Source organism: Triticum dicoccoides, chromosome 5B (genome assembly GCF_002162155.2).
Source record: "Triticum dicoccoides isolate Atlit2015 ecotype Zavitan chromosome 5B, WEW_v2.0, whole genome shotgun sequence".
Lineage (NCBI taxonomy): Eukaryota > Viridiplantae > Streptophyta > Magnoliopsida > Poales > Poaceae > Triticum > Triticum dicoccoides.
Window position 1 is genome coordinate 17,264,781 of NC_041389.1, and position 26,312 is coordinate 17,291,092.

Sequence of the window (26,312 nt, forward strand, 5' to 3'; positions counted from 1 at the left end):
GGCACAAGGGGGGGCGCCGTCCGGGCGACGGGGCACTGGGGCGGGGCGCCATTTGGGCGACGGGGCGCCGGGGCGGTGGCGGGTGGTGGGGGCGACGGGGCAAGGGGAGGTGGGGCCAGGGGGCGGTGGCGGGTGGCGGCGGCGGCGGGGGGTGGTTGGAACGGTGGGGCGACAGGGCGAGGGGAGGTGGGGCAAGGGGGCGGCGAGGGGAGGTGTGGCTCGGCATTACTAACAATTTTTTTTATTTTTTTCAAAACTACTAATGGCACACGGTGGGTGTGGTGCGCCATTACTATGTCAACTAATAATGGCGCACTATACCACGGTGCGCCATTAGTAACAATTTTTTTGTTCAAAACTACTAATGGCGCACCACACACCAGGTGCGCCATTAGTAATATATTACTAATGGTGCACCGACACATGATGCGCCATTAGTATATAGTAATGGCGCACCACATGTCTGGTGCGCCATTAGTGGCCATATCATCTATAGCCCTTTTCCTAGTAGTGAACATACTTCAAGGGCGTGAACCCAATTGCATGAGATATAAATAGGTATATAAAAGGCATTGAACCCTTTATATGTTCAATCTACTGCTTTTCTCAGCTAGCTAGGGACTCTCTATTGGAACTCTGGTATTGTACTAATTCAAAGTATTGAGTACTATTGTTTGAGATTAAATTACGTATGTTATTTCCGTGTATTAGTGCAAATAGTATATTTTAATACAGATTTAGACAATCAGAGGGAGTACTATATCATGCAAATCTAGTGATAAAAGGAGAAAAATGCTGCTCACCTTACAACCACTAAGGCAATCGATAGCCTTCATGTTCACCATATCTGAAGCCCTATCATCACCATGTATCTGAGACCACATGGTCCGTGGCTTCCAGCTCAAACCTGACATCTTACCCAGGATGCCTCGAACAACGACTGGCTCTCCCCTCACCCAATCTTTCTGGAAATGCTTGAGGTCATCCGGCTTTGAAGTGTCTGACACCGGGTAATACAACCAATTATCATTTGAGTTATCCCTAGACGCAACTCTCCTTTTCTCTAGAGACGAACTGCAAAGGCAGCTGCATGCATCATCGGGACTCGCCACATCAGAAGCGGGCAAGAAGAGTTTGAACGTTGTGGCTTCTGCCTCGATATGCGTAAGCCAGTCCTCCGGGAAGAGCCGTCTCAGTTCAAGAGTCAGGCGGCCGCAACCCCCGAGCTCGGCGGAAGGGCAAGGGATGCAGCCACCGTTGGCAACTACGTTCCCTACCCACTAAGCTATTTTAAGATTGTTTGACTGTCTTGCAATGTCTTGACCTTCGCCTGCCAATGAGGAGCACATCTGTCGATTGCCTCCGTGCAAGTAGTTGGGTCCATTTTCCGGGTAATCGTCTTCCATCTCCTCACAACAGCCTCAGAGGTTGTTCTCGCGGAGCTCATTGCAGCAGAGGACGCATAGCTCGTAGCCGCACTTCGGGTCTGGGCACCTTCTGTGGAGATCGTAAATTGATATGTCGCAATTATTGCTACAAAGAAAAGAAAAATGTAATGCACACATTATATTAAAGATTGTATCGATGGAATCTACTGGCAGAATCATGTTTTACATAGGATCAAGGCGTACCAGTAGACCATGTCGTCTTTGTCGAACACGGCTTGTTCTATGCGTAGATGGTATAATGACACCCCTGTAAATTTGTGGGAATAAGTAAAATGAGATTAATTAGCACAAAAATTTAACAAGCGGCTTATAATATATAGATCTCAAGCCTCGGGCTGCCGGTGGTAAGTAGACTGTTCATCCCCCTAGAAAAAATAATAGACTGTTCATGATGTTCGTCATAATATATACGTATTCACCTGTTATCTTGGCCTCGATTTGCCTCTCAGCTAGCTGCTCCATATTCATATCTGACAAACACGGAGAAGGTAATGCAACAAGTAGCGTGCATTCCTTTCCTTGCAGATTTGGCACTCTAAGAGGCCTTCGCACCTACGTACGAAACTAGAATTAAGAATACATCGACCAATTACATATCTATTGGAGTATATAACAATGAGATGACAGGTGTACATGCACGAGAAGCTAAGCTAGCTATATATGGTGATGGATCGATCGCTAGATAGCAAGGGCCAGGCGAGGTGGTACGTACCTGTGCTTGTTGGCGCAGGCGGCACTAGAGCATGCCCTCTCGCGGCACGTCGCCGTCCCCTCGTCGTAGTCACACGGTGGCGGCTGCTCCTGAATCAAAAGTAGAGTATGGAAAGTTATATTAGCCCATTAATTAACTAGCTTCCAAAAATACAAGAAATCCCAGCCATGCTGAGAATGGAAAGAAACACGGACGGACGGGTCGGGAACATGGATATTTCAGTCTGTACTCATGTTGCGGTCTCCATGCCCACGGCCGCCATCATCATCTTGGAGCCGCAGCGTGTCACTCTGCATGGTACATCTTCTCCGTACGAGGCTGGCGCCGCCTTCTTTTTCATCACGTCCGCGAGGGCGCTGCTGCGCGTGACTATCCCTCCGTTGGAGATCTCAGCCTCCAGGATCTGGACGCTCACCTCCGCTGAAGTAACTCCCATTGTGGCTAGTCTTAATAATAGAGAGCTCCATAATGTGAGATTCCCTGATTAGGGCAATAGGAAAATAAGGTTTAGAACGTGATCCAAATGAGGCATTCCTCTATGCACCAATCCAACCAAAATCTTAGTAGAAGTGCCATTACCAACCACAAATTTAACATGGCTCTTGAACTTACTCCTAACTTCCACAATCAATTTTCTAGATCCTGGAACCAGCACGAGGGATAGATACAAGAGGATCACAAATAGGGATGTATTTGGCTTTAAGAATCTGTCCCAAGATTGAGTTTGGGCCAGCGTTGCAAATTTTTCCGTGAGGTGATCTCATTCTGGATGCTTTTTGTTGCATAACTTGCATGCAAAACAAATGAGGATCATGCTTTCACTTTATGATATTTGTAAGTCCCCATTGACTTAGAGAAGTGCAACTTTAGTTCACATAAAAGTGTTAGTTGCACTGTTAGCAGTAATCTTGATATTATTGTATGAGCATTTTAGTTTGGTTTCATTATGCATGTAGCATAGTTTAGAGAGTAGCTAGTCCAGCAAACTTTCAGCGAAGATGCGCAGAGGAGGCGAGATGCCGGGTGCCGTGCGATGTGGCGAGCGCGACGAGATGCCGACTGTGCCGTGTGATGCGGTGATGCCATGAGAGTCGGCAAGACGCGACAAGGCTGGAGCATGATGGGTTGGTTTAGGTTGAGTCGGATGACACGGCAAGGTCGTGTGATACGGCAAGCGCGTGGAAGGATTGAAGCAAGACAGGCTGGATGGATCAGTACGTTGGAGCCAAGAGAATTGGTGTGTTTGTGAGGGTGTTAGCTGCATGCGTGGAGTAGTTATCTAGTAGTCAGCTGCATGCACGTACTAGTCTTTCGATCCTATAGAGATTCTAGGAGAAGATAAGATCATGGGTTAGTGCATGTAGTTAGCTGGTTAGTGGAGCAACTAGTATGGAGACGTGGTGGCCGGGTATGATGGCCGGCGTGAGTGCGTGGTTCTTGGCTGAGTGCCAAACTTTGTATAAATAGTCATCTCATTCACTAATGGAAGAGGCCGTGAGGGCTGGAGAAAAAGATGTAGCATACGTGTGTCTCACCGGAAGGAAGAGGCAAAGCTAGTTTCTCTCTGGTGAAGTATGTGTGTGTGTGTGTGTGTGTTGAGTCTTCTTTCCCTTGTTTGTGTTCTTGAGAGAAGAAGAGAGAAACACAAGTGAGAGTTGTGAGAGGAGAGGAAGAAGAAGAAGTGGCGCTGCGAGAGGGCGGCGCCAACATGCACATCTTAGAAAATTGCAAATTGTACTTCTGTAGAAAAGTGTGATCTCGTAAAAAAGTGTAAGTTGCACTTTTCCCTACATAATGAACCTGTACTGAGACGTGAGAAACTAACAATTGGTTGAAATATAGATAGAACCTCCTAAACATACGTCTCCTTCCATGTTTTGCCTGACTCGTGAGAGTACATTGTTTCACTCATCTGCATGGTGGAGAAGCCTATGCTTTTAGGTGCTAGCCATTTGGCCAACACCATCTTTTGTGTGTCAAAAGAGGAGGAAGGGGAGGAGAAATAAAAGTAGTGGAGTTGATAAAGTGGGATGTGTCCATGTTGAGGGAATTAGTACAGGTAGTATTTTATGTATCCATGTTGAGGGAATTACAAATGACAACTCATGCAACAAGATTAGCCTAAGCTGATCGGCCCTTTTACGTTGTCTTTTTTTTCATATACAAACTTGTAAAAAAAAATACACAACAGAAAACCCCTACTATCTTCTTTAGAAAATAACCAATGAGATTATGTTTCTTGGTCCAGCAACTTCCCAGGATTATACTACAGAAATAAAAATTAATAACTAAGCTACTTAACACAGAGCTGTTGAAATTATTGGAAAACATGGCTTCTACGAATCATCCCTCCCATGGTCCACGAAGCAATTGCAAGACAGTGTTTACAAAACAAGAGTACATAATTTCAATCTCCATCTTAATATTTCAATTTTAGGCCCAAGTGCCTCAAATAAATGCTATACTAAATAAGTTTAACCACTGTTTTCCGCAGCACCTGGATGCGATCTGTAAGCACTTTTCCTCCTATTTTACATCTTCATTCTAATAAACTTAATTCTGTTGCCTCAAGGAGAAAGCATGTCACAAATTGTCTAGCAAGAACTGCAGATCTGATAATAAAGGGCTTCCTTCCAAGTCACTCCTTTCCGGGAGAAAATGTTTCAATCGTCTTTCAAGGTCTGAATGGCACAATTAACAGCATATACGATCATCTTCTTGACCTGCATTTGTTAAATAATATGTTTATCACAGTTCCTCAAGCAAAGGCACATGCAAGTAGAAATCTAGAATCAACAAGCATGTAATCAGAGAGCCCAATATGATTGAGTTTGTGTTCTGGAACATAATTCAATTAAACTATGTTTGCACCAAAACATAGGCTTAACGTATTCATGTAAAAAGGTTCACCTCTAGTTTGTCTTCCTTTGATCTGTGCTCTTTGGGTAATAAGCAGTAATCTTCGTTCAGCATCATACATCGTCTAACATTCTCCGCGGAAACAAAGTCTAGAGCAATCTTGGTATAAGTCTACAAAAGTAATGGAACAACACAATCAGTTACATATTACAGAAATTATAAACCAGTTTTTTGCCGTCAAATATGATCATGTCTATACCTATAGTGTGTTCAGGAGATATATACCTGAAGATTTCGTACTTGATGTTGACAACCGGCCGGTATGAGAAAACAGCTTCTCCGAGCTTTTGTACTATAGTCCATAGCTCTACTCCTGAATCGCATTACCAACTTGGAAAGATGTACGTATAAGACTTCAGTTCACTTTTATTTGAAACTTCTAACGTATTGAGTGATTGTTCAGGTAGTACGGCTCACCAAATTCAAGTTTAAGCTTCCTCTTGTGGTGTTACGTCAGATAAAATGTTTCATCGTGCATTCGGTTATACACCTACACCAAGATATGAAATCGGAAGTAAATAAGATAGATCATAGGGAGTACATGTACTTTTGTTACCAAAAGTACCAACCTTTCTAACTTGAGAACAATGTATATGACGAAACTCTTTTGAGTGCTTTGTCAAATATTCATTCAATTTTGGGACATCCTCTCTTCTGAATATGTCCGAGAGAGCGCCCTCTTGACACTCCATAAGTCCGAGAGAGCGCCATCCCTGTCTATTTCATCACTAAATAATTCATTCTTGTCTTGGGCCATGTGCTTTAATTTCAGATCAGCGATGGCACTTTCTTGCCTCCAATAAGAGAGAACCTTGGTAGTATTGTCGAGGGTTGGGTGCGACATATGCCAAAGGATGGCTTATCATGGTGGGAGCGAGTAGAACGTCGCCGGTGCCTGGACGCGGGATAAGGCGTAGACACTCACGCCGGCGAACTTTACCCAGGTTGGGGGCTCTCCGTGGAGATAATACCCCTACTCCTGCTCTGCGGGGTCTCCGCAAGATCACTATGGCACTAGTGATACAAGTTGCTCCTTGAGCTGTGTCTAGAGGAAGGAGAAGGCCAGGCTAGCTCTTCCCTGTCCTAGGTAACTGGCTAGTTCTATTAGAGTTGGAACCCTTTGCATGGGTGGCCTGGGGTACTTAAATAGGCCTGCCCCCCAGGGGTACAATGGTAATCGGGCCGGCTGCCGGGGCCCGTCTGTCAGCGTCTCCAGCCTCCGGCTTCTCCGCCGACAACTAGGGCCCGCCGCCTAGTGGGGCCCGCCGGCTGGTTGGTGGCTGCTTACTGTAGCTGTGCCGTCTATGACGAGGGCATGGTCATCTTATCGTGGCTACAGTCCTGCCGGCTGGCGGGAGGTTACTATAGCCACACCTGGTCTCATCAGGTTAATGGCATGCCTGCCTCGGGGTAAGGGACGGCCGCCTGCTGGAAGCCAGCCCTTCCCAAGCCCGACTGACTGGGCGTCCGCCGTCTTCTGCGGTGTCACTGCCCGGTAGGGCCTGCGGCTGGCAGGCCGTGCCGACAGGTCGTCGTGGGGAACAGGGTTCCGCCTGCTTGGAGCAACGTCAGGGGAGACATGGCACAGTGCCCTGCCGTGAGGAGATCTCCGCCTGTACGGAGCACTATAGCCATCCTTGTCCCGGGCATCGGGGGCGACGTACTTCACTGTAGCCACACTCTAGCTTGTACTCTCGATGGGAGCTCGGTTGTACCGAGGCCGCAGGGTGACCGCTTGCCTGATGCCGCCCTCTCTGGAGGCCGGCGGGCTGGAGCCGGCCATTCGTAGCGTTGTAGGCTGGGGTTGGCCGCCCTCTGGTAGCCGGCCGTGGAGCCAGCCGGCCCCTAGAGGGCGGAGCTTCAGCCTGGGGGCGAGCTAGGCGGAGCTGGGCCCAAGTCTTGATAAATCCTGGGACCTGGGTGAGGCTACCCATGGACCATTACTCCGACAGTAGTCCCCGAAGCCGGTGAGGCGTTGTGGTCGAGGGGCCGCGAAGTATCAGTGGCTTCCCCCCTTCGGCCGAGCTCCGGGAGAGCGTCGGTCCGCCTTGCGGCCAGCCGATTGCTGAAACCGGCTTCATCTTGGCAGGAGGTTGATCGATTTCGAACTCCTCGGCGGGAAGGCAGGTGGCGTGCCTGCTAAGCTTCCTCAGGCCGCCGCCTGCTGTAGGGGCGCGACGCAGCGCCCGCCAGTCCGGCCAGCCTGCCACCCTACACTCCTGATGGGACGTGACAGGGGCCGGGCCTCGGCGCGCGGGCGGATCTACTGCGCCGAGGCGGGCGGTTGCGATTCCCGTGTTTATTCATGGCGCAGTAAGTCTGCGCGGAGAACGTGGGGACGTGGGGGCGTGGGCACAGTTAATCCCACGTCCCACGCCTTGTCGCCTCGGCTTCATAGCCCGAGGGCTATAAGTAGGGGGAGGGAGGGTTGCGGTGGGGCACGCGCGCCCCCTCCCACTTCCTCTTCCTCCTCTCGCACTCTCCACCATAGTGTTGTCGCTGGTCCTTGCTGGTCGTAGTGAGAAGGGTGGCGACTGGGACGGCTTGACGGTCATGGAGGACCACATCACCTTCCTCCGCGACACGCACCGGATGCCCAACGCGGCATTCGTCAAGGCGCGGGTGCTGCCGGAGACGGAGATCTCGCCGGCGCCGCGGGGGAACTAGCGGGTTGTCTTCCGGTCGCACTTCCTCCGCGGATTCGGCCTCCCAGCGAGCGGCTTCTTCCGCTCGTTCCTCGACTTCAACCACCTCCAACCTCATCATCTGACGCCCAATACCGTGACCCTGCTCTCCGCCTTGGTCACGGCGTGCGAGGGCTACATCGGCATCCTCCCCACGATTTAGCTATGGGGAGTGTTCTTCTACAGGAAACTTGGCACCTCCGCCAAGGACACGGCAGCCGAGTGTGGCGGCTACGTTGCCGTGCGCCGGCCGGAGAAGAGGAATGCCTTCCCCATCATCAAGCTGGCCCAGTCGGTGAAGATGTGGCAGCAGTCCTAGTTCTACATCGAGAACGTAGATCCGGCTGCTGACTTCCTCAACTTGCCGCCCTGTGAGGCCGGCCCCCCTACCGGGCTTCGGACCAACTGGGGGTGCAAGCCGAAGCAGGTGCCGGCGGACATGGCAGCCGCCATCAGCCGACTCCAAGTACTCCAGGAGTCGAAGGGCCTCGTGGCCTCCGACCTCCTTGTTTCCTTTGTTGAGCACCAGATCCTCCCGCTCCAGAACCGCCCTCATTCAATCTTTCGGATGGGAGAGCACCGCGACCCGTGCCGGCTGTGCACGAAAGGGATGCCGCCTGCCGAGGTTGAGCGGATGGTGAATGAGATCTCCGACCTCAAGGTGTTAGAGGAATACTTGCGGTACGGGAAGTGGCCGTATTCCCGCCACAATCCGCCCCCTGCCGTAAGTCCCTCTATTTCTTCCTTTAGATTTGTCTTTTGGTCTTGATTTCGTCATGACGTGACTCCATTCTGGAGAGCAGATTTATATGTCCGAGGCGACGGCCGCCATCGTGGGGCCGGGCGATGACTACCTGCCGGACAGGGCGGTGAGCGACATGGATGACCCCGACTTGGGGGCAGCCGCCCTGGCGGACGACGCAATAGGCGGCGGCGGTGGAGCAGGCCGCTCCGAGGAAGGCGGCGGCGTGGAGACTTGGCCCGACGATGATGATGACGAAGACGAGTCGCGCCCCGCCCGGAGCACTGCCAACACCGGCGCTGGCCCCTCTTCTGGGTCGTCCACCCGTGGCGGCAAGCGCAAGCAGAAGCAAGGCGCTGCCCTCTTTGGCAGCGCGCCCAAGAAGCCCAAGAACCCGGCTGCGACGACTAGGCGGCAGGAAGGTGTCGGTTATGGTGTCGGCGTAAGTAGTCTTCCCATGTATTCTGCTTCTTCGCCGATTCAGCTTAAGAAATCTTTCTGACTTGTCTTCTTATCCCAGAGCCCCGCTAACTCTTGAGAGGTCGGATGCCGCCTCGGTCATCAGGCCATCAGCGACCTCCTCCAGCAGTCGGCGAATTGACCCAGCCGTCGACCTCCGGTAGGCGACGAAAAGGAACGCGCGGGAGGCGCGTGAGGAAGAGGCCGACTGCCTGGTGAAGGCGGAGGCGGACAAGGCCGCAGCGTCTGCTGCGAGGAGGTTGGCGCAGGCGGAGGCCGAAGCCGCAGAGAGGGAGCAGCTCGCGAAGGTTGCACGCCATCAGGAGTCGCTGCTCGTGACGCCTTTAAACACCGCGCCGCCTCCGCCGGGTGTGAGGCGATGACTGGAGGAGCCGGCGACGAGCGGCCGGTCATGGAGAGGGAGGGCGGCGATATGGTCATGCCGGACGTCATCGTGCCGCCGCCGACGCCTATGGGCGACACGCGGGCCGAGCAGCCGGCCGGGCCGCCGGTGCCACCAGCCGGGGACGTGGTGGTGATGGAATTGATTACTAAGGTCCGCACACCCGTGCGCCGCCGTCTTGAGAAGGCGGCCTCAGTCCCGCGGCCGCAGGAGGTCGGGGCCACGAGCTCGTCGGTCCCCGACTCCGAGGAAACCAGCGCCGCGCCGATCGGCTAGTTACGCGGGGGCGGGACGGGCGCCCTAAATCAGGCGTCCCTCGACGTCCAGGCCAAACTCCGGGCCGAAGCCAAGGTCCTTAAGCACTGCAACGAGGCCTTCCTGGCCTCGCGATCCGCCATCCGCGTAAGTTATCTTCGGCTTTTTTCTTTGGTTGATCTTCTTGCTTTTCTCGTGGGGGCGCGCAAGTGCACCCACTGGGTGTAGTCCCAAAGTTCCTGGCCGGCTGCTGACCAGGCGGGCCGGAACTTTATCTTGCAAACGTCGACTGCTGACTTGGTCTGGTGTCCCTTCTGCAGGACTACCACAATCTTCGCGCGACTGCCTACAACTCCAGGGTCCGGGAGCTGGAGACGCAGACCGGCCATCTGTCCGAGAGCCGGAGTAAGATTCTATTCATTTCTTCTGTGGGGGCGTGCTAGCGCACCCGCGTGGTGTAGTCCCCGAGATTCAGGCCGACTGCTGAGCACTCGGGCCGAATCTCCCCGTCTAGCTCCATCCTTCTTTGTTTTTTGACTGATGTTCTTCCTTCTCTTTCTTTCTTCAAAGGCCAACACCGCCTTGCAGCAGCAGCTGGGCGAAGCCAACACTGCCCTGCGAGGCAAGGAGGCGGAGTGCGGCAAGCTGGCCGTGGAGCGAGACCGCCTGGTCACTCAGCTTGCCGAACAGGCGGAGGCCCTCAAGGCGGCCCCGCTGGAGGTGAAGACGAAGGAGGCCGACCTTCTCGCCGAGTTTGAGGTCGAGCGCTCTGCCTGGGCTGACAAGGAAGCCCAGATGATGGCTGTCGGAGTAATGGGCCACGGGTAGGTCAACCCGAGCCCCAGAACCTTTCAAGACATCGGGACAGACTGCGCCCCTCAAGCCGAGTCCCAGGGACGACTCCAAGATCTGCTGAGTCCCAGAGCCGACTCCCAGATACGCCGAGTCCCAGGGACGACTCCAAGATCTGCCAAGCCCCGAAGCCGACTCCGAGATCTGCCGAGTCCCGGAACCGACTCCAAGACAAGCCGACTCTCAGCTGACGACTTCCAGAGAACCCAGCTGAGGGTAGTCGGCTCGCGACTCCAACCACCCCCTGCCTTCACCGCGGTGGACAGGGCGGGGGACGGTCGCAGGGTGGCCGTCTCTACCCTGCCCACGAAGGATCAGCATGGCTATAGTGCGCCGTATCGCTTGAGATCTCCATCGTGGCGCGGCACTGTTGCCATGCCGGCCCTGACCTCAGCCTTGGTCGGCGGCGCACTGTGCCCACGACGCCTGCCTGTACGGCCCAAGGACGGCGGGGCCGCCTGTCAGCGGGTAGACAGAAGACGGCGAGCGCGCCCTGAAGACGGACCCGTGGGAGTCGGCCCCCTGGAGTCGGCTGGCCCCTCCCACGGGCCCCGCACGCCATTAACCAGACAAGATGGGGAATGGCGACGGTAAACGCCCGCCAGGCGGCAGCACTGTTGCCATGACCTCATGACCAAGCCAGCGTCATCAGAAGCACCGCTACAGTACCAGGCCTGTCCGCGGGGCCCGCCAGTCGGTGGGCCCCAGTAGTCGGCGGAGAAGACGACGGCCTGAGAGACAGACGGGTGGGACCCACGCCCAGCCGGATTACCGTTGTACCCCTGGGGGTAGGCCTATATAAACCCCCAGGAGAGCCCATGCAAAGGGTTCGGACCTAGATAGTATTAGACCCCAGAACTTAGGAAGGAAAGAGCTAGCCCTGCCCTCTCCTACCTCCAGAAACAGCTCCAGGAGCACCATTGTACTCACTTTGCCATATTGACCATGCGGAGACCCCGCAGAGCAGAAGTAGGGGTGTTATCTCCACGGAGAGCCCTGAAGCTGGGTAAGATCTGCCAGCGTGCATGTGTTCGCCTCATCCCGCTTCCGGGCACCGGCGACGTTCTACTCGCTCCCACCATGATAAGCCATCCTTTGGCATATGTCGTACCCAACCCCCGACATTTGGCGCCCACCGTGGGGCGAGGTGCACCGTCGTCCGGAGACCTGCTCTGGACGGGAACCCTTTTTCTCCCTGGCGAGCACAGCCAGCCCGGCACACCAGATGGAGTCTGTGCCGACGCGCTGCACGACGCTGAGATCGCCTGCGCGGCCAGCTGCCTCGCAGAGCTTATTGGCGAGGTTCGCCTCTCCGATGAGCCTGCGTCCGACGCAGGCACGAGCGGCCCCGATAGCCTCCTCGCGGGTCTCCTCGACCAACTCCACGTCGCCGGCGAGCCTGCCGTGTACCTGGAGTCCATAGGATCCACTGACCCAATGCTGGTCGACTCCGACACCGCGTCGCTCGACGCGTTCCCCACCAACGTGGTGGTATACGACGAGCTGCTTCCTTACACGGGAAGCGGCGGAAGCATCGTCACGGAGGTCCTCGTCCTCGATCACGGCGAGCATTCCGGCGAGGGAGCGCAAGACCCGCTCGACGCAGCTCTGCGAGACCTCACCGCGCCGATTCCGGGAGACGCTGACGCCGAGACGCTGGAGGCGCTCCGCCTTCAGCTCGTCGAGGGCGCAAAGAAGCTGGCAAGCATGAGACGCTTGTCAGAAGCCTACCAACGCGAGATGGATCCCGCCATGGGCGGCTCGCCGGCTCCGACTGGGCCTAGCCGCCTAGGCGCGGTCCAGCAGCGGGCGTGGCAATCGCCAATCTGTTCGGGGCCGATCGCCCTGTGTATGCCACGTCGGCGGAAAACATCCGTGCCGCCCAGGCGGCGGCGGATGAGCTCGACAACTTCGAGGGCGAAGAGCGCCGCCTGATGATGGAGCGAGTTCAGCAGCTCCTCGACGCGGCTGCCGCACAGAACAAAGCCGGCTGCCGCACGGAGGCACCACGGCAACAAAACGACGACCCGCCACCCCACCGAGATCAAGGCGCGACGTCTCGGACGCCGACTGGCATGGTCCGCGGAAGGTAAGACAAGGAGCCGGCTATCATCCACAGTCGGACTCGCATCATCATTCAGCGCGACCAAGACGGCCGCCCCAAAGCGGTGGAACGGCAGGACGACTATCTGCCTCCCCCTCCTCGCAGAGAAAGGTGAGTCTCCCTACCGCCCGTAGAGCATCCGACTCTCCGCGACCGCCTTGGCCGCCGAGAGGGAGTCGGAGAAAACGATGCCTGCCACCGGATCGACCGACTCCACCGATCCCTGGCGCTGGAAGAAGAAGACGAGCTAGGTCCTCCCTGTTTCGGACACCGCATCCGAGATGAGCCTTTTCCCAAAGGGTTCACACTCCCTCGGGACACGCCCAAATACACCGGCATCGTGAAGCCGGAGGACTGGCTGATTGATTACTCCACAGCCGTCAATATAGCGAACGGCAACAAGCGTGTTGCCGTAAGATATGTCCCGCTCATGCTCCGGGGCACGGCCCGGACATGGTTGAACAGTCTGAAGCCTCGCAGCATCAACAGCTGGGTCGACTTCACCGAGGCCTTCGTCCGCACCTTCACGAGCACGTACAAGCGACCTCCCAAGCCTCGCCAACTCTCCTTGTGCGTGCAAGGCCCCGACGAGTCCACTCGTGACTACCTCACGCGCTGGGCCGAACTCCGGAACTCCTGCCAGGGCGTGCACGAGGTGCAGGCTATCAAGTACTTTACTGCCGGGTGCAGAGAAGGCACCCTCCTCAAGCACAAGCTCCTCTGCGACGAGCCGGAGGCCCTCGATGAGCTGCTGGTCACAGCAGACAAGTACGCTATGGCTGACTCCTCCATGAAGGCGGAGATTCAAGTCAGCGCGACTGGCAAAGTCGCCCCTCAGGCTCCGAGAACTCCGGCTGGGGACACCAGTCGGTGGCAGCAGCAGAACAACCACAAGCGCAAGGCCCCGCAGCCGGCTTCTAACAACCGGCAAGTGGCGACAGTCGAAGACCAACAGCCGGAGGGACAACCTCCGACCAAGCGGCAGAAAGGCGGCAAGTCCAACTGGTTGCCGGCCTTCTCCTATGAGCAGACCCTGGATGGCCCCTGCAAGTTCCACAGCGGCGCGAAGCCGTCAGACCCTGGATGGCCCCTGCAAGTTCCACAGAACTACCCTCACTACCAGAAGATGTGCTACGGCGTGCATTTCGCCGCCAAGAAATTGAAGCCTTACTTCCAGGAGCATCCAATCACTGTGGTCTGCACAACCCCACTAGCCGAGATCATCGGAAGCCGAGATGCTTCTGGCCGAGTGGCCAAATGGGCCATCGACCTAGCTCCCTACACCATCTACTACGAGCCCCGCATCGCCATCAAGTCGCAAGCACTGGACAACTTCCTCGTCGATTGGGCCGAGACCCAGTATCTGCCACCAGCGCCTGACTCCACCCATTGGCGGATGCACTTCGACGGCTCCAAGATGCGCTCCGGCTTGGGAGCCGGCATCGTACTCACTTCCCCCAAGGGCGACAAGCTCAAATATGCACTGCAGATTCATTTCACCACCTCCAACAACGTGGCCGAGTACGAGGCGCTCATTTACGGGCTCCGGCTTGCCAAAGAGCTCAGCATTCGCCGGATCCTGTGTTATGGCGACTCTGACTTTGTGGTCCAGCAATCATCTGGCGATTGGGACGCCAAGGACGCAAACATGGCGAACTACCGTTTCCTTGTGCAACAACTATGCGGATATTTCGAGGGGTGCGAGTTCCTCCATGTGCCAAGGAACGACAACGACCAAGCAGACGCCTTGGCACGAATCGGCTCCACCCGCCAAGCAATACCATCCGGCGTCGCCCTTCGGTGCCTCCTAAAGCCGTCTATCAAGCCTTCACCAGAGTCAGACTCAATCTTTGTGCCGACTCCACCCGAAGAAGTCGAATCCAACTCCAAGAGCGCTGCAGTCAAAGCCGGCCCGGGGACTTCAGAACCCGGCCCGGGGACTGCGGCGGCCAGACCTAAGACTCCAGAACTCGGCCCGTGGACTGCTCCAGTCGGCCCAGGGACGTTGTCAAGTCAGCAAGCTACTGCGGACTCCAGCCCGCCGCCTCCCAGCCCAGCCGCCCCCGTACAAGTCGCAGTACTAACAGTTGAAGAAATAGCAGCACCCTCATGGGCCCAGCCCATCCTCAGGTTCCTAGTAAGCAAAGAGCTACCAACTGATGAAATCCTGGCTCGGCAAGTACAACGCCGAGCGGCAGCCTACACCATAGTCAACAGAGAGCTGGTCAGGCGTAGTGTCACTGGGGTCTACCAGCTTTGCGTCGAGCCAGAGCAAGGCCAAGCAATGCTCAGAGACATTCATGAAGGCGAGTGCGGCCACCATGCGGCCTCGAGAGCACTCGTCGCCAAAGCCTTCCGACATGGTTTCTTCTGGCCAACTGCCCTGGAAGAGGCCAAAGAGTTAGTCCAAAAGTGCAAGGGGTGCCAGATGTTCCGCTTGAAGCCACATCAGCCGGCTTCCGCACTCAAGACTATCCCCATTGCCTGGCCCTTTGCGGTTTGGGGCCTGGACATGGTGGGACCATTCAAAACAGCACGAAGCGGCCTAACTCATTTACTTGTCGCGATGGACAAGTTCACCAAGTGGATAGAAGTGAAGCCCATCAAGAAGTTGAATGGTCCGACTGCAGTGACCTTCATCGCCGACATCATGACTCGGTATGGCATACCGCACAGCATCATCACCGACAATGGCACAAATTTTGCCAAAGGTGCCTTGGCCCGTTTTTGCGCGACTCAGGGCATCCGACTGGACTTAGCGTCCGTTGCCCATCCGCAGTCAAACGGCCAGGTAGAGTGAGCAAATAACCTCATCCTGTCTGGCATAAAGCCTCGACTGGTCGAACCGCTGGCGCGTTCGGCCGGCTGTTGGCTTGACGAATTGCCAGCCGTCCTCTGGAGTCTGCGCACGACTCCAAACAAGTCAACCGGCTTCACACCCTTCTTCCTCGTCTATGATGCCGAATCCATCATCCCGACGAACATAGAGTTTGACTCCCCGCGAGTCACCATGTACACCGAGGAAGAAGCAGAAGAAGCACATCAAGACGGCATCGATCTGCTGGAAGAGGGCCGGTTGTTGGCACTCAGCCGGTCCAGCATCTACCAGCAGAGTCTGCGCCGATACTACAACAGGAAGGTCAGACCAAGATCTTTCCAAGAGGGCAACCTTGTGCTCCGACTGATCCAGCGAACAGCCGGCCAGCACAAGGTGTCGGCACCTTGGGAGGGCCCCTTCATTGTCAGCAAGGTGCTGGGAAACGACTCCTACTACCTGATCGACGCTTAGAAGCCCCGAGCGCGCAAAAGGGACGACTCCGGCAAAGAGACAGAATGCCCGTGGAATGCAAATCTTCTCCGAAGATTTTACAGCTGAAGCAGTATGTATCACGCTACCCTTTGTATTAAAGTACCAAGACTTTGGGCCCCCCGAGATGAGCTCGGGGACTGCCCTTTTTTGTTATCTGTATGATAAGAATTATGCCTTCGAGTATAGTACTCTTTGTTAAATGCTGCTTGGCACTGGGCCCGACTAGTCGGCCCGGGGACTCGCCGCCTCGCGCTATGAGGTGCTTCCCGCAGTCAGACAAGTAGTGTACGGTGCCTAATCCGTCTCCTGTCAAAGCCGCAGCTCGCAGAGCGACTGTTTGGTTGGCAGGAGTGAGGAAGAACGGGCGCCCACACGAAAAATGGCTAAGGACCCAAAGCACGAACATAGCGTAAGACGGCCTCCAGCATCTTTGAAGCAAAAAGCCGACTCATGAGTAGTCGGCTTGCCGTTTTCTACTAGCCTCTATTAAGGACAGCCGACTCTTTAGTAGCCGGCTTGCCGCTTTCTATCCAACTTGTTAAAGAGACTCTAAAATGGCCGAGTACTTGCCTTCCCAAAGTACCAAGTGTTTGATCCAGCGGTTGTCCGACTGGCAAGGCAGCGACTAAGGGAAGGCGGCAAATGGAAAAGCCAAAAGGGCAATGAGCAAGAAAAGATAGAACTCGGATGAATATTTACATTGGCCCTTGGCCGAATCATCAAGTAGAAATTCAAGATACACCCCGCGGGTGGAATTGTTCGAATTTAACAAAATTTGTCAAAGATTACTAAGGCAGATAAAGCAGAGGCAAAGACGGAAGCCTAGGAGGCGGCATCCGGGTTCGGAGGATCGGAGGAGATGGCGGTGTCAGGCGCCGGGGCGGCCGGCTGGGCGGTCTCGGTTTGGTCGCCTCCGGTGGCAGTCGCCTTCTCCGGACGTGGCTCGTTGCTGGAGGCGTGGTCGAGCTGAGGCTGGTCGCCTGCTCTGTCTTCTGGCGCCTCCGTCTCTCCTTCGTCCTCCGCCTCGTCTTCCTCCTCGGTGCTAGAGCCAATCACTTCCGTCGAGTCCTCGTCATAGTCCAGATTCATCCCGAACCACTCCGGCGGCACCTCCTCGCCGCCTGCAGCCCGCTCAGGGACGAAGACGCTAGTGTCTGTGTAGTCGGCAATCGCCGCTGCACGCTCGACGAGGGCGCCCTCCACAGCCACCAGCTCCGCCTGGGCCTCCGACCGGAACGCGGCTAGCCGATCCAGGTCCAGCCCCGGATACCACGCCTTGACAAATTCCAAGGCCCGGCGTGCTCCGGCCCGGGCCGAGGAACACTTCCAGGCTTCAAGACGGCCGGCTGCGACCTCCAGCCAGTCGGCAGTCTGACTGGCAGTGCGCAGAACTGGCGCCTCTGGCCACAGAGCGGCAACCGCCTGGGCGCCGGCACGCTGAAGCCGGCGCATCAACCGATGGGCCGACTGAAGACGGGCCTCGGTACTCAGAAGCTGCTCGTCGATGGTCAGGGGGGCGTTAGCAGCGATCTCCGTGCCATCTGCCCTCCGTGCCTCGCGATCAGCCTCGATGGCCTGTGTGACTGCCTGCGAATGGCCGGGGAAGAAATCTGCCAAGACAAAAAAGAAACAAGTCTGAGTCAAAAAATCGGCCCGACCCACAGCCGGCGGCTCAAAGGAAGCCAAGAAACTCACCATCAACGATGTTCTCGATCTCATGGAAGCCGGAAGTCAGCTGCGCCTCCTTGTCGGTCCAGGAGGAGCGCTCGCTCTCGAACTCGGCCAGGAGCGCAGTCTCTTTCTTATCTGCCTCCTCCTGCGCCTTCTTGAGCAGCTCCTTTTTCTCCGCCAGCTGCGCAACCAGCAGATCACGCTCCGTGACAAGCTTGCTGCACTCCTTCCCCTAGGCGTGCAAGGCGGTGTTGGCCTCGCCCAGCTGCTGCTGAAGAGTGGCGTTGGCCCCTGAAGAAGAAAAAAGAAAAAAGATGATAAGTCGCCAGCAAGAAAGTCGCTGAGAAGATCCGGCCCGACTGCTCAGTAGTCGGCCCGAATCTCGGGGACTATAGCCCGCAGGTGCGCCAGCGCGCCCCTGCGAAAACGAACAAGGACTCACTTTGGCTCTCCGACAAGTCGGCGGTCCTCCTGCCCAGCTCCTCAACATTGCGGTTGAAGGCAGTCGCGCGGAGAGTGTGATACTCCTATAATAAGCATTTCGGACAAAGTTAAATATTTGGAACTCGCCAGAGGGAGTTCTGAACCGCCTGCTCAGCAGCCGGCCCGAAACTCGGGGACTCCACCCAGTGGGTGCGCTGGCGCGCCCCCACGGAGAAGAACAAGAAAATCAAGAATCAAAGAGGGAGACATACTCGGACGGTCGTTCGCGCTGGCAGATGCGCCCTGGTGCGGTTTTGAAGGGCGTCGCCCTCAGCTCGCAGCTTCGCCTGGACGTCCAGAAGCGCTTGGTTCAGCGGACCTGTGCCGCCTCCGCGCAACCACCCAACGGGCGCGGTGCTCGTCGCCTCGGCGTCCGGGATTGCCAAGCTGGCGGCGCCGGTCTCTAGGGGTCGCGCCGCCGAGGTCGCCCTCTCAAGACGACGGCGCACCGGCGAGGCAACTCGGAGGAGCAGCCTCGCCTCAGACTCGTCCGCAGTCGGCGTCACCGGCAGGCCCGCCGGCTGATCTCCACGCGCGCTCCCAAACGGCGGCGGAGTCGGCGGTGACGGCACGAGCGTGTCCGACATGGAGGCCTCGCCGCTTTCCTTCTCCACGACGGGGTTCTCGGCGCCGGCTTCTCCAGTCTGCCCCGTGAACTCCGGAGGCGGCGACGCGGAGGACAGCGGGATGACGAGCAACGCCTATTGGCGGCGTGCGGCTTCCACGGCTTGCCGCCGTGCCGTAACGGCGGCTTCGGCCTCTTCCAGTTTTTTCTGGGCGGAGGCCGCCGCCTTCTCAGCCTCCGCTTTCTCCAGGCGGTCGGCCTCCTCCTCATCGCGCTTCTCCCGTGCGTTTCGCTCCGTCGCCTCCCGGAGGTCGGCAGCGGGGTCAGCCTGCCGAGTGTTGGCGGACGTTTCCGCCAACCCCATGACGAAGGGGGCTGCGACCCTCTCAAGGGTAAGAGGAGCCCTGAAGCAAGGAGGGGGTGTAAAAGACTCGGACAGAATTCACCAAAGGAAAATAAGGCAAAGACAAAAGCACTTACGCAGAGACCAGTGGCGGCCTCTTCACTTCCTTGCGGAAGCGGTTGGCCTTCGCGGCCGCCTCCTCCCGTCTGGTCGTGGCGGCCGCCCCCTTGAACTACTTCGGCCTGCCGCCGAGTGAACTCGGCCCGGCGTGGCGCCTCTTCGCGCCGCCTTGGCCGACGGAGCAACTCGCACCCGGCGGGCCAGCCCTTGGCTGGCGGCGCGGGGCGACTTCCCCTTCAAAGTCGTCTTCAGGCCAGTCGGCGAAGGTGGCCGAGGGCCTGAAGCCGCTTCCCGCTCCCCCGCCTCCGCCTTCGGCGTCGGCCTCCATCGTCGCCGCCCCCAAGTCGGGGTCATCGACATCGCTCTCCGCCCGGTCGGGGACGAACTCGCGGGGCGGTCTTTCGACGCCGGCTGCAGGTTGAATGAGGGGATTCTGACTCAAAGAAACCAAAAAGATCAGAATTTGGATTTAGCTACAAAGAAAGCAGAGCAACAAGAGATGCGACTTACCGTCGGAGGAGGGTTGGCGCGCGAGTACGACTCCTTGTCGAACTGCCAGTCCGCCGCGAGCTCGCAGTTTGCGATGTGGTTCAACATGTTCGCCACTTCCGCACGGGGCATGTCCCTGGTGCACATCCGACTCGGGTCCCGGTGGTCGCTCATCTGACTGATCAAATGAGGCCGGCCTTGGAGAGGGAGGACTCGGCGCGCCACGAAGGCGGACAGCAAGTCGGCTCCAACCAGGCCCTCCGACTGCGTCAGAACTCGGAGTCGCGCTACGGCGGCGGCTCCGGCGGGAGTCAGCGTCTTGACTCGGTGGGACCAGCTGGGGAGCCTCCCAGCCGGTGCGCCGGCTTCGTAAGGCGGCAGATTGACCCAGTCGCCGTCTGGGGCAATGTTCTTCACGTAGAAATAAGACCGCTGCCACATCCTCACCGAGTTGATCAGCGGGATGGAGGGAAACGGATTGTCGGCTGTCGTTTGCCGCATCGCGATGAAGGCGCTGCACTGGGCCGGCACGCCGGCGACGTGCGTGCCGAGCATGGATTGGAAGAATTCTCCCCACAGCTCGATGGCGGGGAGAATGCCGAGGAAACCTTCGCACAGGGTGGCAAAGGCAGCCAACAGCACCACCGTGTTCGGCGTGAGGTGGTGCAGCTGGAGCCCGTGGAGCTCCAAGAAGGAGCGGAAGAAGCCGCTCGCCGGCAATCCCAGGCCGCGCATGAGGTGCGAGCGGAAAATGACCCGCTCGCCCTCCTCCGGCGCCGGCAGTACCTCCCCTGCCGGTGCGGCGCGGGCTCGCACGAGGTTCGCATCGGGGAGGCGGCGTGTCTTGCGAAGGAACTCAATGAGGTCGTCGTCCACGTCGGAGCCATCCCACACGCCGGAGCGCACGGCGGGAGCCGCTGCGGCAGAGGAAGAGCTCATCGTGTTGGGCGCGGCGTGGTGCAGCACGACGGCGGCAAGAAGGAGACAGGAAGCAGAGGAGGCAGAAGGAGGCGGGGAAGCAGGGAAGATGGGCGCGCGTGCTTCGCCGCTCCTCTCCCCCCGCCTACTTATAGCCTCATAGGCTAAGAAGCCGATGGGGCGGGCGTGGGATTAACTGCGCATGGGATCCCATGCCTCCCCCCATGATTTACCCCACGAAGTCACTGCGCATAGTAACTACGTGGAAAACCCAACCATCTGCGCGGCCGCAACGGATCCGTTCGGATACCGAGGCACGGTAGTGGCGGGCCCCACCTGACGGCATGTCCCGTCGCACGCGTGGGTAGGCAGATTGACCTCGCCGCGTGGCGCCGAGCGACGGGGCAGTAACGGGCGACCACGGGGAAGCGTACCAGGCATGCCGCCTGGTTTCCCGCCGCCATGTTCGAACTCCTTAAGGAGCAAAGATGGACCTCTGCGAGTTCAATTCCGGATAGTCGGCCAGAGGGAAGACGACGAGCGAAGCCCAGATTCCACCACCAGAGGAATGAAACTATTGAAGCCCCACGACGCAGTATCCGTGGAGCCTCACCAGCTTCGGGGACTACTGTCGGAGTAATGGGCCACGGGTAGGGCAACCCGAGCCCCAGAACCTTTCAAGACATCGGGACAGGCTGCGCCCCTCAAGCCGAGTCCCAGGGACGACTCCAAGATCTGCCGAGTCCCAGAGCCGACTCCCAGATACGCCGAGTCCCAGGGACGACTCCTAGATCTGCCGAGCCCCGGAGCCGACTCCGAGATCTGCCGAGTCCCGGAACCGACTCCAAGACAAGCCGACTCTCAGCTGACGACTTCCAGAGAAGCCGGCTAAGGGTAGTCGGCTCGCGACTCCAACCACCCCCTGCCTTCACCGCGGTGGACAGGGCGGGGGACGGTCGCAGGGTGGCCGTCTCTACCCTGCCCATGAAGGACCAGCATGGCTACATTGCGCCGTCTCGCTGGAGATCTCCATCGTGGCGCTGCACTGTTGCCATGCCGGCCCTGACCTCAGCCTTAGTGGCTGGTGCACTGTGCCCATGACGCCTGCCTGTACGGCCCAAGGACGGCGGGGCCGCCTGTCAGCGGGTAGACAGAAGACGGCAAGCGCGCCCTGAAGACAGACCCGTGGGAGTCGGCCCCCTGTAGTCGGCCGGCCCCTCCCACGGGCCCCGCACGCCATTAACCAGACAAGATGGGGAATGGCGATAGTAAACGCCCGCCAGGCGGCAGCACTGTTGCCATGACCTCATGACCAAGCCAGCGTCATCAGAAGCACCACTATAGTACCAGGCCTGTCCGCGGGGCCCGCCAGTCAGTGGGCCCCAGTAGTCGGCGGAGAAGACGACGGCCTGAGAGACAGACGGCTGGGACCCGCGCCCAGCCGGAATACCGTTGTACCCCTAGGGGTAGGCCTGTATAAACCCCCAGGAGAGCCCATGCAAAGGGTTCGGACCCAGATAGCATTAGACCCCAGATCATAGGAAGGAGAGAGCTAGCCATGCCCTCTCCTACCTCCAGAAACAGCTCCAGGAGCACCATTGTACTCACTTTGCCATAGTGACCATGCGGAGACCCCGCAGAGCAGCAGTAGGGGTGTTATCTCCACGGAGAGCCCTGAAGCTGGGTAATATCCACCGGCGTGCATGTCTTCGCCTCATCCCGCTTCTGGGCACCGACGACGTTCTACTCGCTCCCACCATGATAAGCCATCCTTTGGCATATGTCGTACCCAACCCCCGACAATGGCCTGCTTCAACAGCAATGAAGACTTGGTCGATGGTAAGCTTTGTTCTCATGGTTTCTTGTTTTGAACTGTCGGTCCTTATCTAGGCCGGTCCCTTGCTTATAACTTTGGCCTTTCTCTTCCTCTGTCCAAACAGACTTCTTCCCGGGCCACTCTGTTGCCGCAATGATCGAGGCCCAGCACGAGGAGCGGAGGGCAGAGGGCGTGCAGATCGCCGCTTATGCTCCCTGGACTCTTGGCGAATAGGTCCTCAGCATTCAAGCCCGCCTGCGGCCTGCTCATCAAATGTTGTGCCGTCTCCAGCGCGTCGGAGCTCAGGCGGTCTCCGCCCTCTGGACAGGCTTGCCGGCTCCGTGCACCCCAAGTCGGACAGCCGACTGGCTGGAGGTGGCGGCCGGCCGCCTGGAAGCGTGGAAGGGCTCCGCAGCTCGGGCAGGAGCGCGCCGGGACTTGGAGCTCGCCAAGGCATGGTATCCTAAACTGGACCTAGCCCAGCTAGCCACATTCCGGCTGGAGGCGCAGGAGGAGCTGGTGGCCGTGGAAGCCGATCTTGTCAACATGGCGGTGGCGATCGCAGACTTCATCGACACCAGCATCTTTGTTCCGGAGGTGGTCGAGGAAGGCGCCGAAGCGCCGCAGGAGTGGCTTGGGCTGGACCCGAAGGACAGCGAGGATTCAACTAAAGTCATCGACTCCAGCGATGAAGGGGAAGATGGGGAGGAGAAGGATGAGGAGGAGGAGAGCGATGTCGACCTGCCGGAGGTCAAGGCGGACGGTCAGCCCCAGCCTGACCGGGCCTCAAGCAACGAGTCGCGCACCAAGGCACCGACTGCTACTGGAAATGGCCAGGCGGGAATCGACCAGCCACCCGTTCCTCCGACGGATGCTACCGACTCCGTCCTCCAGCCCTCTGCCGTTCTGACTGCTACTGGCGAGTCTTCTGCCTAGATGGAGCCACCTGCCACGTCAGGCGGTACAGCAGACCCCAGCGTCCAGCTGGAGCCTTCTATCGTGCCAACCGGCACCGCCCAGCCAGAGCCTTCTGCCGCACCAACCGGCACCGCCCAGACGGAGCCTTCTGCTGCTCCTTAGGATTTTCTCTTTTTCCCTGTTTGCTAGAATCTTGGACAATCTTGGTTAAATTTCGCAATTCCACCCGCGGGGTGTATGTTCGAACTTTGTTTGAATGTCGGCCATAAGGCCTTTATCCATGTAAATATTCTATGACTTGCTTATGCTTGCTGTGCCGTCTTCTAACTTTCCTTGCCTTTTGCTCCTTGGTTTTTTACTTTGCCGCCCTCCCTTGGCTATCCTCTTGCCAGCCAAGCAACCGCTCTGCGGACTGCAGATGGGTTGAGTACTTAGCTGTTTGTGTGGGGGGGGGGGCTAGTACTTACCCATTCGGAGTGTTGGCAATAAAAGCAGAAGCCGGCCGACCGCCTGCTTGGCAGCCGGACGACTAGGTGCGATGTCGTCTTCCACTATATGCGTTTCTTCCTTAGTCATTTTTCGTGCGGGGCACCGTTTTGCAACCCCTGCCTGCCATACAGTTTCTCTGCGAGTTGTGGCTTCTGACAAAGGAAGTTTTTGGTGCCGACACACTACTTGTCCGGCTACAGGAGGCGGCATATAGCAGAAGGCGGCGAGCCCCTGGGCTGACTGGTCGAAGCCGGTGTCAGGCGGAAAAATAAAGCTACACATACTCTTAGGCATAACACATATCATATAGATAAAAGAGGGTAGCCCCTGAGCTCTTCTCGGGGGACCCGGAGTCTTTATACATAGTACAAAAGGTAGCGTGATACATACTGCTTTCAACTGTAAAACCTTCGGAGGAGGTTTGCGTTCCACGGCCTCTCCGTCTCTTTGCCTGAATCATCTCTCTTGCGTGCTCTAGGCTTTTGGGCATCGATTAGATAGTAGGAATCGTTGCCGAGCACCTTGCTGATGATGAAAGGGCCTTCCCAAGGTGCCAAGAGCTTGTGCTGTCCGGCTGTTCACTGGATCAGCCGGAGCACAAGGTCTCCCTCTAGGAAGGCTCTTGGCTTCATCTTGCAGTTGTAGTATCGGCGTAGACTCTGTTGGTAGATGGCCGACTGGCTGAGTGCCAACAGCCGGCCTTCCTCCAGCAAGTCGACGCCGTCTTCTCGCGCCTCGTTGGCATCCGCCTCGGTGTACATAGTGACTCTTGGGGAGTCAAATTCGATGTCTGTTGGGATGACGGCTTCAGCACCGTAGACGAGGAAGAAAGGCGTGAAGCCGGTTGACTTGTTCGGAGTTGTGCGCAAGCTCCAGAGGACGGCCGGCAACTCGTCGAGTGCTACCTCTTGAGCACTGCGTTGGATTTCCCCAAAGAGGAGAGGATGATGCAGCAAAGTAGCGTAAGTATTTCTCTTAGTTTTTGAGAACCAAGGTATCAATCCAGTAGGAGACCACGCACAAGTCCCTCGTACCTACACAAAACGATAGCTACTCGCAACCAACGCGATTAGGGGTTGTCAATCCCTTCACGGTCACTTACGAGAGTGAGATCTGATAGAGATGATAAATAATATTTTTGGTATTTTTGATAGATAGATGCAAAGTGAAAAGTAAAAGGCAAAGTAAAAACAAAGCAAGTAAATAAAGCGATAGAGATTGATATGATGAGAATAGACCCGGGGGCCATAGGTTTCATTAGTGGCTTCTCTCGAGAGCATAGATATTCTACGGTGGGTGAACAAATTACTGTTGAGCAATTGACAGAATTGAGCATAGTTATGAGTATATCTAGGCAATGATCATGTATATAGGCATCATGATCGAGACAAGTAGATCGAAACGATTCTGCATCTACTACTATTACTCCACTCATCGACCGCTATCCAGCATGCATCTAGAGTATTAAGTTAAAAACAGAGTAACACCTTAAGCAAGATGACATGATGTAGAGGGATAAATTCATGTAATATGATAAAAAAATTATCTTGTTATCCTCGATGGCAACAATACAATACGTGCCTTGCAACCCTTTCTGTCACTGGGTAAGGACACCGCAAGATTGAACGCAAAGCTAAGCACTTCTCCCATTCCAAGAACTACCAATCTAGTTGGCCAAACAAAAAGGATAATTCGAAGAGACTTGCAAAGATAACTCAATCATACATAAAAGAATTCAGAAAAGATTCAAATATTTTCCATAGATAATCTGGATCATAAACCCACAATTCATTGGTCTCAACAAACACACCGTAAAAAGAAGATTACATCGAATAGATCTCCACAAGAGAGGGGGAGAACATTGTATTGAGACCCAAAAAGAGAGAAGAAGCCATCTAGCTACTAGCTATGGACCCTAAGGTCTGAAGTAAACTACTCACACTTCATCGGAGGGGCTATGGTGTTGATGTAGAAGCCCTCCGTGGTAGATGCCCCCTCCGGCGGAGCTCCGGAACAGGCCCTAAGATGGGATCTCCTGGATACAGAAGGTTACGACGGTGGAATTAGGTTTTTGGCTCAATCTTTGATCTGACGGGGGTACGTAGGTATATATAGGAGGAAGGAGTACGTCGGTGGAGCAACAGGGGGCCCACGAGGCAGGGGGCACGCCCAGGGGGGCCCACCCTTGTGACCTCCTCGGTTGTTCCTAGGAGCAGGGTCCAAGTCTCCTGAATCATGTTCGGTGAGAAAATCACGTTCCCGAAGGTTGGATCGACGGAATCTACTGGCAGAATCATGATTTACATAGGATCAAGGCGTACAAGTAGACCATGTCGTCTTTGTCGAACACGCCTTTTTCTATGCGTAGATGGTATAATGACACCCCTGTGAATTTGTGGGAATAAGTAAAATGAGATTAATTAGCACAAAAATTTAACAAGCGGCTTGTAATATATAGATCTCAAGCCTCGGGCTGCTGGTGGTACAATTGTAGACTGTTCATCCCCGCAAAAGAAAAATAGTAGACTGTTCATGTTGTTCGTCATAATATATATACGTATTCACCTGTCATCTTGGCCTCGATTTGCCTCTCAGCTAGATGCTCCTAATTC

At 56.4% G+C, this 26,312-nt stretch overlaps 1 pseudogene; it reads left to right on the forward strand.

Annotated features, from left to right (window-relative positions):
• Positions 1-26,312, forward strand: part of LOC119305040 — a 95,698-nt pseudogene that overhangs the window by 6,639 nt on the left and 62,747 nt on the right.